The 12,968-nt window shown below is 45.7% G+C and overlaps 1 protein-coding gene across 9 annotated transcripts in view; it reads left to right on the top strand.

The window, feature by feature from the left end:
- The window catches only part of PIK3CD (phosphatidylinositol-4,5-bisphosphate 3-kinase catalytic subunit delta), a 61,457-nt gene that overhangs the window by 26,720 nt on the left and 21,769 nt on the right, over positions 1 to 12,968 (top strand). The gene's annotated exons all lie outside the window — the stretch shown is intronic.

Below are 12,968 nucleotides of genomic sequence, written 5' to 3'. Positions count from 1 at the left end.
GTTCACAGACATGTTTTTTGCAGCCATTGAATGGAACTCGAACCCAGGCTTGACTCAGATCACTTACTTTGCTTTCAAATACCAAACAAAACCAACAAACAACTCTAGAAATGATCTGAATCATCTGTATGTATATAAATTCCTGCTTCGGTCACTGGAAATGTTCCTGTGGTTTGCTTCAGTACCACCAAAGAGAGCTGGGGGTGGCATTGACACAGATGGTGAAAAAGGCCCGTCAAGCACAATGTGACTGGTTTGCAAAAAGGGAACCTTGGTGAAAGAGTTGCTTTTGAGCTGAAGTCCTCTAAGGGAATGTGCCGAAGGTTTCTGAGACTTTCTCTTTTTAAAGATTTCTTACCTTTTTTCTTTCTCTACTTTCCTTCCTTCCTTCCTTCTTTCTCTCCCCTCTCTCTTTCTTTCTTCCTTCCTTCCTCTCTTTCTTTCTGTCTTTCTTGCTCTCTTTCTTTTTCCAGACAGATAAGGAGCTCAGAGTCAGGCAAGAGTGCATTGATGCTCATTGATTCCAAAGCATCTTTAACCTGTCAGGCAGAGGGACCTTTGCTGCTGGTTTTTTGGACCATTCCAGAAAGGTAGATCAGGCAAAGGAAACAAGTGTGTGAGGGAAGAAGAGATGTTATTTTGTAGATAAGTTAAGAATTTGAATGGAATCCACCCTCCCTGACTATCTAGCCAAAGGAGAGCTTCTCTGTAGGACTAGAATGCTAACAGGAAGAGAGTGACCCAAATTTGTGCTCAGAGCCAACAAAGGGGGATGTGAACTTAGATCCTTGCCAGTTTCCCAGCAAAGGTCTGCTGCTGACCAGGAAGAAAGGGATGGCTTTGCTCTGAGGAGCCCTAGAGCTCATTTTTAGGCTGCAGCATTTGGTATTTGACTTGCTTGTTCATGGTAGAGCCAGGCAGGCCTATTTGGCCAGAGAAGAATTAAAACCTTCTTCCGGAGGAAATGGATTGAATTTTCATAACTTGATACCGCTTCTCAAGGAGTCCTTAGGTGGGGACATTCTGTTTCTCTAGGGAGTCCGCAGTCACTGTACAATAAGAGGATGCTCCTTGGAACTTCCGGGATGTTAGTCCTTTCATTGTGCGAATGAAGAAACTGAAGCCAAAGACTGACACTGGCCAAACCTTGGCTGAGCACCTGCCTTTGGTGTCTAAGAGTGGCTGTGTGTGGTTAACAAGCTCGCAGATTGGTCCCATTTGCCAGCTGTGTGTGTACTTGTGTATTCTTGTACACCAAGTTTGTACACTATAAGCACCAAGCTCCTTATACGGATGTTCAAGCAGCCACTGTCATTTCTGATGGTTCAGGTAGGGCACAGGGTAATAGCATGATGTCATCCTTGGGGGCTTTCCCCCCCACCCTCACTTCATTTCTAGATCTTCATCGGGAATTTCCAAGCATCTTTATTAGTGTGGCTCTCTCTAAAAAAGATCAAATTATTAAGCAGAATTTTTACCTATAAAGCAGAATGAAAGAGTGCCACTGTGGGACAACTGGAGACTGGCCCAGAACCCCTTCCACTCAGCACCCTGTGCCACACTTGCCACCCTCTGAAAAGCTCAGGGTGTTTCTGTGGAGCCACAGGACTCCCTGGCACAGAGGCAAAAACCATGGGTTGTGTAGACTGTGTTGAGGAGTTGGAGTTTCTTCTACACACCTGTTTACACTATCTTGATCTCTATTTCAGAAAATGACTTTTAATAATGATTTTTAACCCTCCGACTTTTTGATTCATAAAGGATACCTATTTACTGTTGAAAGTGTACAAAACAGAAAGAAATTGCAAGCATCTCTTGGCTATAATTCTACCCCAACCTGAAAGAACCATGTTTCCTTATTGGAGTATCCTCCCCCGACCCCACCCCTGGAGAGACTTCTTTGCGTGTATCTTTGGAAGCTTGATTTTGATTTACTGTTAAATATGATCATGAACCTCCACAAAAAGAACTGAATGCAAAAATGAGAGTAAAGGTATAAATCCTTAAGAAAAACAGAAAAGTAGGTGATAGAGAAGGAGGGATGTGAGCAAAACTTTTGAAAGATGGGGAGCAGAGGAGTGAGAGAGAAGCAAAGCTTAGAAGGTTGAATATCCCAGCTGCGAGGAAGGGGAGCTGACATGTACACAGGACCCACTAAAGGCTAAAGAATGAGGGGTACAGAGTGTTCCTGATGATGGGGTGCGGGGGGCAGGTGGAAGCAGGAATATTAGTTGAAAGTTTGTGTTAGAGCCACAGACCCCTCTCTCAGGCTGCCGGCAGCGTCCTCCCCCACCAGCTGCTTTCCTACAGGCAGTGTTGAACCAGGGCAGCCGAGGGTGAGGGAGGCTCTGTACTGAGAGCAGGAGAATTCAGTGAAAGTTTGTGTGCTGAACAGAGAGACCCTCTCCCGCTACTCCCACAGTGTGGCTGTCTGGCTTCTACCCATCCTCCAGGCAGGGTTTTGAAGAACTTCTCTCTGAGGAAATGGACCTCACATGAAAAAACGCTCCTTTATCACTTCACACCAATACTAACCAAGCAGCTAGGCCTGTACAATCAGCCTTCAGTACCTCACTCTTAAATTTGAACGGGCAGATCTGGTACATCGTATGTTGAATGAGCCCTCTAGCATGAAAGACAGAGACCCAAACTGACAGGAAAAAGAGATTTTGAAGTCATAAACATGGTTGTTGTTAAAAAGGCATATTTAGGGGACTTCCCTGGTGATACAGTGGTTAAGAATCCACCTGTCAATGCAGGGGACATGGACTCAATCCCTGGTCCAGGAAGATGCCATGGGCCATGGAGCAACTAAACCTGTGCACCATAAGTACTAAGCCAGAGTGCTGCAGCCACTGAAGCCCGCGTGCCTAGAGCCTGTGCTCCATAACAGGAGAAGCCACTGCAGTGAGAGGCCCATGCACCGTAACAGAGTAGTCCCTGCTCCCCACAACTAGAGAAAGCCCATGCAAAGCAACCAAGACGCAGTGCAGCCAATAGATAGTTTATTAAATTTGAAAAAAGGAATCTGCCTTGCAACGCAGGAGATGTGGGTTTGATCCCTGGTCAGGGAACTAAGATCCCACATGCAGAGGAGCAACTAAGCCCGCATGCCACAGCTAAGAGAGTCTGTGTGCCACAATGAAAGATCCCACATGCTGCAACTAAGACCTGATACAGCCAAAGTAAAGAAAGAAATATTAAAAAATAAAAAGGTATATTCATAAAATAATAATAAGCTCTTGGATATCAAAACTAGGAGTGGAAATTTCAGTAGAATAGAGTTGAATGATTGAACAAGGAAATTCTGGAAAGTAGGACAAAAAGGCTTGAGAGATGGGAAAGAAGAAAGAAAAGAGAAGAAAATGAGAGTAAGTTTAGGAGGCCCAGTATCCATCTCATAGAAGCTCAAGGGGAAGAAATGGAGAAGAAAACGTTATTAAATAAACACCAGGAAAAAAAATCTGGAAGTGAAAGAGTTTCTGCATTGAGTCTCTGTAGCACTGAGCACAATGATAATTAGATACACTACATCAAAGTAAAAGATGTTCTAAGGGACAGCATCATGAACTTTCAAAACTCCAGAGATAGAAAGAAGTTACTAAAAGCCAGCACAGGGAAAAAGAGCCACAAACAGAAGATCAGAGAACAGAATGTCATTGGACTTCACAAAAGTAACACCAGAAAAGGTGGGGGGAGCAACATCAGAAGCTACATGGAGTAATTCTTTCAAGTTTCCAGGGGAAATTAACTCTCAATCCAGAATTCTGTGATCACCATTCAAGCAAAATAATAGAATGAAGACATTTTTCAGACATGTGAATTTTCAAACACTTTACACACACATACCCTTTGTATTCCTTTTCAAGGAAGCTACTGGAGGATGTGCTCCACTAAAATGAGAGAGGAAATCAACAAAGAGGAACAAGTGGTGTAGTGTGCAGTTGTCTTGTTTCTCCTTTGGCTCAGCCGCCGAATGACCTTCTGAATTTCAGTTGTTATCTTTGAGTCTTGACAGTGGGGAGAAAAAAAACCTACCCCACCATGGGAACTGAAAAGTACTCACTTCCAAGACTGGACCTGTGATGTGGGCACCATTAATGAGATGTATCTATGTTACATTTTGACAGAGAAGACAGGGATGAAGTGTGTGTTTTATCCATGGTTATGGTGATGACAGCGGGGATGGGCTGCAAGTTTGAGTTCTTGGCACATAAGTGGCAGGGATACAAAGTAGCTCCCAGTGTATTCTCAGTTACTCAGTTGTGTCCAGTTCTTTGCAACCCCATGGACTGCAGCTCACCAGGCTCCTCTGTCCATGGAATTTTCCAGGCAAGAATACTGGAGTGGGTTGCCATTTCCTCCTCCAGGGGATCTTCCTGACCCAGGGATTGAACCTGGGTCTCCTGCATCTCCTTCACCGGCAAGCACATTCCTTACCACTGTGCCACCTGGAAAGCACAGCACCCAGTACTCAGTGGCAATACCAGCAGTTTTGCCATCAGAAATGATTCTGCACATAGTGTACTGAAATTATATTTCTTTTCTTGTTCAACTTTTTGTTTTCCCTGGAGTTGATAGTTGCCTCATATTTTTATTTTCTTTTTTTTCCAACATGAAAGCAAACGTGTTAGTCACTCAGTCATGTCTGACTCTTTGGGGCCCCATGGACTGTAACCCGCCAGGCTCCTCTGTCCATGAAATTTTCCAGGCAAGAATACTGGAGTGGATAGCCATTCCCTTCTTCTGGGTTTCTTCCTGACCCAGGGATTGAACCTGGGTCTCCTGCATCACAGGCAGATTGTTTGCCATCTGAGCCACCCTGGAAGCCCTCAGTTTTCAATGTTTAGTTCAGTTCAGTCGCTCAGTCATGTCTGACTCTTTGTGACCCTATGGACTGCAGCACACCAGACCTCCTTCTCCATCACCAACTCCTGGAGTTTACCCAAGCTCATGTCCATTGAGTCAGTGATGCCACAACCATCTCAACCTCTGTCGTCCCCTTCTCCTCCTGCCCTCAATCTTTCCCAGCATCAGGGTCTTTTCAAATGAGTCAGCTCTTCGCATCAGGTGGCCAAAATACTGGAGTTTCAGCTTTAACATCAGTCCTTCCAATGAACACTCAGGACTGATCTCCTTTAGGATGGACTGGTTGGATCTCCTTGCAGTCCAAGGGACTCTTAAGAGTCTTCTCCAACACCACAGTTCAAAAGCATCAATTCTTTGATGCTCAGCCTTCTTCATAGTCAAACTCTCACATCCATACATGACTATTGGAAAAACCATAGCTTTGACTAGATGGACCTTTGTTGGCAAAGTAATGTCTCTGCTTTTTAATATGCTGTCTAGGTTGGTCATAACTTTCCTTTCAAAGAGTAAGCGTCTTTTAATTTCATGGCTGCAGTCTCCATCTGCAGTGATTTTAGAGCCCCAAAATATAAAGTCTGACACTGTTTCCACTGTTGCCCCATCTATCTGCCATGAAGTGATGGGACCAGATGCCATGGTCTTAGTTTTCTGAATGTTGAACTTTAAGCCAGCTTTTTCACTCTCCTCTTTCACTTTCATCAAGAGGCTCTTTAGTTCTTCTTCACTTTCTGCCATAAGGGTGGTGTCACCTGCATATCTGAGGTTATTGAGATTTCTCCCAGCAATCTTGATTCCAGCTTGTGCTTCTTCCAGCCCAGTGTTTCTCATAATGTACTCTGCATAGAAGTTAAATAAGCAGGGTGACAATATACAGGCTTGACGTACTCCTTTTCCTATTTGGAACCAGTCTGTTGTTCCATGTCCAGTTCTAACTATTGCTTCCTAACCTGCATACAGATTTCTCAAGAGGCAGGTCAGGTGGTCTGGTATTCCCATGTCTTTCAGAATTTTCTACAATTTATTTTGATCCACACAGTCAAAGGCTTTGACATAGTCAATAAAACAGAAGTAGATGTTTTTCTAGAACTCTCTTGCTTTTTTGGTGATTCAGTGGATGTTGGCAATTTGATCTCTGGTTCCTCTGCCTTTTCTAAAACCAGCTTGAACATCTGGAAGTTCACGGTTCATGTATTGCTGAAGCCTGGCTTGGAGTAATCACTAATTCTTTCTCAAACTCTCCAATAGAATTATTAAACTTCTCACAATGCAGCAAATATGTCAGATAACCCATCATCTCCTTCCCTGATTAATCATTGAGAGTCCACTTCTTTATTTGCAATCAAGAGCTGTGATTGGTGGAGAGAAGGTGAAGGGAATTCCCATAATAATAGTGAAGAGAAGTCCCAGTTGTGCGTCTGGTCTAGAGAGCAACCAGCCCAATTTAGAGCAAGATGGCTGAGGGCCCAGGAGGAATATCTATAAGAAAAAAATGGAGTTGATGGATTATTTGATATATTTGCTATAGTATGAGGGTTTTATAGTTCTGTTAGAGAATTTAGGGAATAGTTACACATTCATACATAGAATGCAGAGAAAATTAATAACCAGGCAACAATCAACTATAGGAGTAACAAAAAGTTGGAACAAGAAAGGATATCATGAGACTTCCCTGGTGGTCCAGAGGTTAAGACTCTGCTTTGCAATGCAGGGGACATAGGTTCAATCTCTGGTCAGAGAACTAAGATCCCACATGCCTCGGAGCTCCTGAGCCCACGTGCTCCCGAGCCTGTGCATTGCAAGAAGATCCTGCATGTTGCAACTAAGACCTGAAGCAGCCAAATAAATAAATTTTTTTTTTAAAGAAAGGAAATCATAGTATAGTATGTGGCTTAGCTTTGAACAATATTTACATTGTTATAATAATGGAAACACTAAAGTTTGATGAACAAAAAATGATCACATTGGTATATCTAGAAGATGGGAGAGAGGATCTGTGCATGTGTGTAGCTGCAGGAAAGCACAAACTTATCTTCTAAAATAAGTTAAAAGTTGGGACTTCCCTGGTGGTCCAGTGGTTAAGAATCTCCCCTTCAATGCAGGGGACACAGGTTCAATCCATAGTCGGGGAAGATTCCACATGCTGCAAGGCAACTAAGTCCATGCACCGCAGCTACTGAGCCTGTGTGCTCCAAAGCCCATGCTCAGCGGCGAGAAGCCACTGCAGTGAGAACCTGTGCACCCCAGCTAGACGGCAGCCGCTGCTCGCCTCAACTGGCGAAAGCCCACAAGCAGCAACAAATAAGTAAATATTAAGAAAAGAAGTTAAAAGTTGAAGATCAAGAAATATCAATCTAAACCTATTATTTAGAAATGCAGAGATGAGTACCCAGAGAAACAACTGATATTGGGGATGGTATGTTCGGATGTGGAGGTCAAGGGACTGCTAATTTTTCGCTGTGAGCATTTTAGTTTTAAGTAATTGTTAAAATCCTGTGCTTTCATAACTTTCACAGGTATGAAAATTTTAAAGTCAGTATTGTGATAGCCACTTCCACTGATAATACAGCTGTTTTCACTTTCTCTATGCTTGCTGAAATGTTTTGTCCACAAACATGTTGCCATGATAACTATATGTGCCGTATTGGTTTCGTTTAATGTGGGGTCTATTTGCGGCGTCATGTAGTATGCACGGGTGTTGTTCTAGTGGCTGTATTCACTCTTGTTGTATATATGATAATTTATTTAGCCATTTCTTCATGATTATTATTTTAGATGTGTATTTGTTTGGCTGTGCTGCAACTCAGGATCCTTGTTGCAGCATGCAGGACACTTTAGTTGTGCCCTGTGGGGTTTAGTTTCCTGACCAGAGATCGCACTTGGGCCCCCCTCATTGGAAGCTTAGCGTCTCAAACACTGGACCACCAGGGAAGTTTCTCGTTATTGTTTTTGATTTATAACTTTCACAGATAATACCACAATGAATATCTTTGTGCATATAGGTGAAGTGAAAGTTGCTCAGTCGTGTCCAACTCTTTGCAACCCCATGGACTGTAGCCCACCAGACTCCTCTGTCCATGGAATTCTCCAGGCAAGAATAGTGGAGTGGGTTGCCATTCCCTTCTGCAGGGAACCTTCCCGACCCAGGGACCTAACCCAGGTCTCCCGCATTGCAGGGATATTCTTTACTGGGATATACTTCCCTGGTCTGAGCCACCAGGGAAGACAAAGAGTACTAGAGTCGGTAGCCATTCTCTTCTCCTGGGGATCTTCCCAACCTAGGAACTGAACCGGAGTCTTCTGCATTGCAGGCAGATTCTTTACCAGCTGAACCACCAGGGAAGCCCTTTGTGTATATAGCTTTTTCTTTTTTGCTTTTGAATTGCTCCCTAGGACAGTTCCCCAAATTGACCAAATATGAGAACTTGGATCTTTCTCTTTGATTTCTCTATATAGTGCTGAGCCCCCTAGGTGCACCATGAACTGAGCATCCTAGGAGATGTTGAGATAGAATTTTCTGCAGGACAGTTGGCTTGTTTTTTCTGATGGCAGCAGGAGAAGTCAGAAGTCTGTCTTTTCTTTCCACATAGAACAGAACTTCCAAAGCCCTACCCCTCTCCTTCTCTGATGTCTGTCTTAGTTCCCACACCCCCCACTGAGAGTATTTTTCCTTTTTAAAATATTCAAATTAGAAGTTACTGCCCTTTTGAATAATATGGACTCAAAGGAGATACATTTAAAATGGGAGAGAATGGAAAAAAAAAGTGAGAAAGAGGACTTCCGTGGTGGTCCAGTGGTTAAGAATCTGCCTTCAAATGCAGGGCATGAGGGTTCGATCCCTGGTCATGGAACTAAGATCCCACCTGTTGTGGGACAGCTAAGCCTGAGCCACAGCTACTGAGCCTGTGCACCACAGTGAAGAGCCTGCTTGCCACAGCGAAGATCGCAGGTGCCACAGCTAAGACCCAGCACAGCCGAAAATAAAGAATTAAATAAAATGTATTTTTTTTTTTAAGTGAAGGAGGCAGAAGTGGGTAGATGAGGAGACCAGGGAGTAAGGCAGTGCATGTCCTCAGCTTACCTTCCAGGGGGACATCGAAATGCCTTCTGCACAATGTGCCATTACTTTGTTATTTTGTCCCATCCTTCACTCCTCTGACCCCTTTTTTTCTCATGGCAGAAGCTGGGGAGTTAGACAGCCCTCCAGACAAACCCATCCTTCCTCATCATGGGATGGTGTTTGGGATGTCCAGCTTGCCTGGACCAAAAGAAAGAAAGCATCTATAGTCTGGAAGAATAGCACATCTATCCTAAAAGTGTGCTTGATGAGGGCCCTGGGCCATGCAGTGTCCTCTGGCCTGTGGCCTCATTCTTTTCAAGAAAGAGGAAGATGCAGGCCTCAAGGCTGGGCTGCTGGACTGCCTGCCTGCCAGCTCCTTAGGAACAGAGGTTCGGGGCGCTTTGTGGCCTGCAGGGCCCAACACCCTCCCTCATTCGTCTGCCCTGCCAGCTCTGACCCGGGTCCCTAGCCCCATTGCTTTCCCACCTCCATCCTTGCTTCCCATCCTTCCATTTTGCTCACAGCAGCTGAAGCAGTCTTCTCTGTTAAGCATAAAATCAGGCCTTCTCCATTCCCCGCCTAAAATCCCCTAACTTCCCACCACAGTGGTGCCAAAGCCTGACTCCTCACCTGACTTCTCACCTCATCATCTTGCCCAGACTGCCCTTCATGCGTGACTTTCATTTCCTGGTCTCCTGCCTCAGGGCCTCTGCACTTCCCCTTCCACCTGCCTGGAACCCTATTTCATAGAGCTTTGCTGGATCCTTCTCATCATTTGGGCCTCACCTGCAATATAATCTCACCTGAGAACCCTTCCCTGACCTGTCATCCAAAGGAGACCCTCCCAGCAAACCCCTGTTTTATCACTTTCCAAGCCTATACTGTCTGAAATCATCGTGATTATTCAAATGTTTCTTTTCATTTTTTGATTTTTCCTGTTAGACTAAAAATTCCATGAGAGCGGAGTGGTGCCTGTCCCACTCTCTGATGGGCTCATGGAAGGTGCTCAAATAAACATTTTTGAGTGAATGAACAGGCTAGTGAAGGAATGAATAAGGACTTGGGATCTGCAGCCTTCTGGGTTGAGGAGGGCCCCACCTTCTTTTTCCTGAGGGTCTCTGGGGGGATGTGGTGGTTGGAGGATCTCTTAGCAGCCAGAGCAGGGTGGTGGTTCCTGGAAACTCGTTTGGAGTAAACATACAGAAGGTTCACCAGGAGGTGAGTAAAAGCATCAAGCATCTTCCACTCCGCCTCTCGTGTACTCATTTGCTGGCACTTTCCATCTAAGGTGGGCAACAGGAAAAGTGTTCATTTCTTTCTCCGTGGGAGGCTGCCTGGAGCAACAGGACTTTTTGAGGCTGAGAAGTCCTGAAAATAAACCCAGGTCAAGGGGCCCAATGTGGACCCTGCTTGTTCAGTGTGATATAGAAGGCCAGCCCTGAGGTCCCCAGCCCCTTGTCACGTGGCTGCTGGCTCCCCTCCTCTCCCACCTTGGGTGGATGGCAGATACTTATTTTGTTCAGTTGCTAAGTTGTATCCTACTCTTTGTGACCCATGGACTGCAGCACGCCAGGCTCCTCTGTCCTTCACTATCTCCCAAATTCATGTCCATTGAGTCAGTGATGCTATCTAACCATCTCATCCTGTTACCCACTTCTTTTGCCTTCAGTCTTTCCCAGCATCAAAGTCTTTTCCAATGAGTCAGTTCTTCGCATCAGGCAGCCAAAGTATTGGAGCTTCAGCTTCAGTATCAGTCCTTTCAGTGATTAATCAGGGTTGATGTCCTTTAGGATGGACTGGTTGGATCGCCTTGCAGTCCAAGGGACTCTCAAGAGTCTTCTCCAACACCACAGTTCGAACGCATCAGTTCTTCAGCATTCAGCCTTCTTTATGGTCCAACTCTCACATCCGTACATGACTACTGGATACCACAGTCTTGACTGTACAGACCTTTGTCAACAAAGTGATGCGTCTGCTTTTTAATATGCTTTCTAGGTTTGTTGTTGCTTTCCTTCCAAGGAGCAAATGTCTTTTAATTTCATGGCTGCAGTCACCGTCTGCAGTGATTTTGGAGCCCAAGAAAATAAAATCTCACTGCTTCCACTTTACTGTAGATCCTTGACTGTGGGCATAACCACCTTCTACAACTTTCTGTGACTGAGGCTCCTTCCCTTGGGCTAATTGGGTTGTAATGTTAGTCTCTGAAATCCAGACATTGGGCAGAGGTTTTGTCCTCAGGTTAAGGACATGAAAGTCTCTCTCTATGCAGGTTCATAGGAGTGGTGCAGTGGGACCGCTAGACTCTTGCTTTACAGTAATATCCGAAGGCACAGGGCATCCCTTTGGGAGAAGGCTGTTTATCACTCCAACAAGCAGGACACAACTTCCCTTCTCCCGCTGCCTATCCCTTGCGCAGAGCCTGCTGAGAGTGACTCATGTGTTCCCTTGGGAAGCTGTTTCCCAGGACATGTGACTGTAACACAAAAATGACAGTTTTTACATTGACAAAGGCTGAGCAGCAGTTCCTGGTGAGCATGTCGGCTACATCTGGGATGGCCACTGGGACAAGGCAGAGTCTAGCCAACTCAGGAGATGCTCTGAGCCCCCCAACCCCGCCCCCCCAACACACAGTGGAGTTTCAGCAGGAACGAAGGGATCATTCAGTTGTCCCGAGTTAGGGACAAGCAGCTGGTCTGGCAGCCCAGGGGCCGTTTGGGCTACCCGTATGGGCTACAGGCTCACTCCCCATCCCGTTTGTGGCTCTGGGATCCTACATCCCTTAATTGCCCTTTTCTCTTAGAAATAACTTACTCCCCTAGTGGCTCAGATGGTAAAGAATCTGCTTGCAGTGTGAGAGACCCAGGTTCGATCCCTGGGTCAGGAAGATCCCCTGGAGAAGGGAATGGCTACCCACACAAGTATTCTTGCCCAAAGAATTCCATGGACAGAGGAGCCTGGCAGGCTACAGTCCATGGGGTTGCAAAGAGTCGGACATGACTGAGCGAGTGACACATTTAGAAATAACTTAGGGCCCCCTGAAACATTCCTGAGGTACAAGGAAGGATGGGGCTGGCGGATGTCCTTTTAGCGAAACCTTTGGAGAAATTCCTCTGCTGACCGCTTAAGACTCAGGTCAGACCCCTCAGACCTTCACGGCTGAGAAACTGTTCTTCATTCTCAGGCCAAAGAAAGTGCATCTATCCAGGAATGTCTTGGAACAGCTTGCAAAGAGGATGGGGACAGCAAACCCCCAGCCCGGATGGCTCTGTTGCCCCATAGCTGTTCTGTGGATGGTGCTGGCCGGAAGTGGGAAGGTGAAAGGAAGCGAGCTCTTTCTGGTCCAGTTTTCTTTGATCTTTTATGAATGAATCAGATGCAGATAAATAGAAAAGCCCTCTCTCAAAATTCTGGATAACTCGGAGTGAGAAGGATGGCTCGTTGTTCTTCTTAGGTCCATCCCATTTTGGTCCCCGGAGGGTGGTCCTGGCCCTCACTCACCCTCCAGTCCCCATGGCTCCATGGCCGCCTACTGACCCCAAGTGATGTCTCTATGACCCCAAAGAAGTCTCCTCTGAGCTTTACTGTGACTTTGCCCCTTGGATGTCTCCACTGGGGTGCTCAGTAAACAACTCTGATTCAGTGTGTCTGAAATGGAGCTCTTGCTATTTCAATCCCCTCCAAATCTGTTTCTCCAGTATACTTTCCTGTCTCAGTAAATATCCACTATCCAGCCAGTCTCCCAAGCTCAACCTGCCTGTCATCCTTGCTCCTTCCCTCACTGTCCCCCATCTGATGACCTCTGCCCCCCACCAGCTCCTAGATGTATGTGGTTCCCTTCCTTTCACCAGCTCCATCTCCTCTTCCTAGATCAAGCCACCGTCATCTGTAGCATGAGCTCCCCCACACTCTCCTTCTTGCCTGCTTGCAACTGTCTAGCCCTTCGTAGCCACAGCCAACAGCATCATTTCAGATGCCAATCAGATCCGGTGGCTCCCTGGCCTAAAACTCTCCAGGACTGTGCATCACTCCTGGAGTGAAAGCC

Source organism: Bos javanicus, chromosome 16 (assembly GCF_032452875.1).
Source record: "Bos javanicus breed banteng chromosome 16, ARS-OSU_banteng_1.0, whole genome shotgun sequence".
Classification (NCBI taxonomy): Eukaryota; Metazoa; Chordata; class Mammalia; order Artiodactyla; family Bovidae; genus Bos; species Bos javanicus.
The sequence above is the reverse complement of the archived record's forward strand: the minus strand, read 5'-3'. Positions and strand labels throughout refer to the sequence as shown.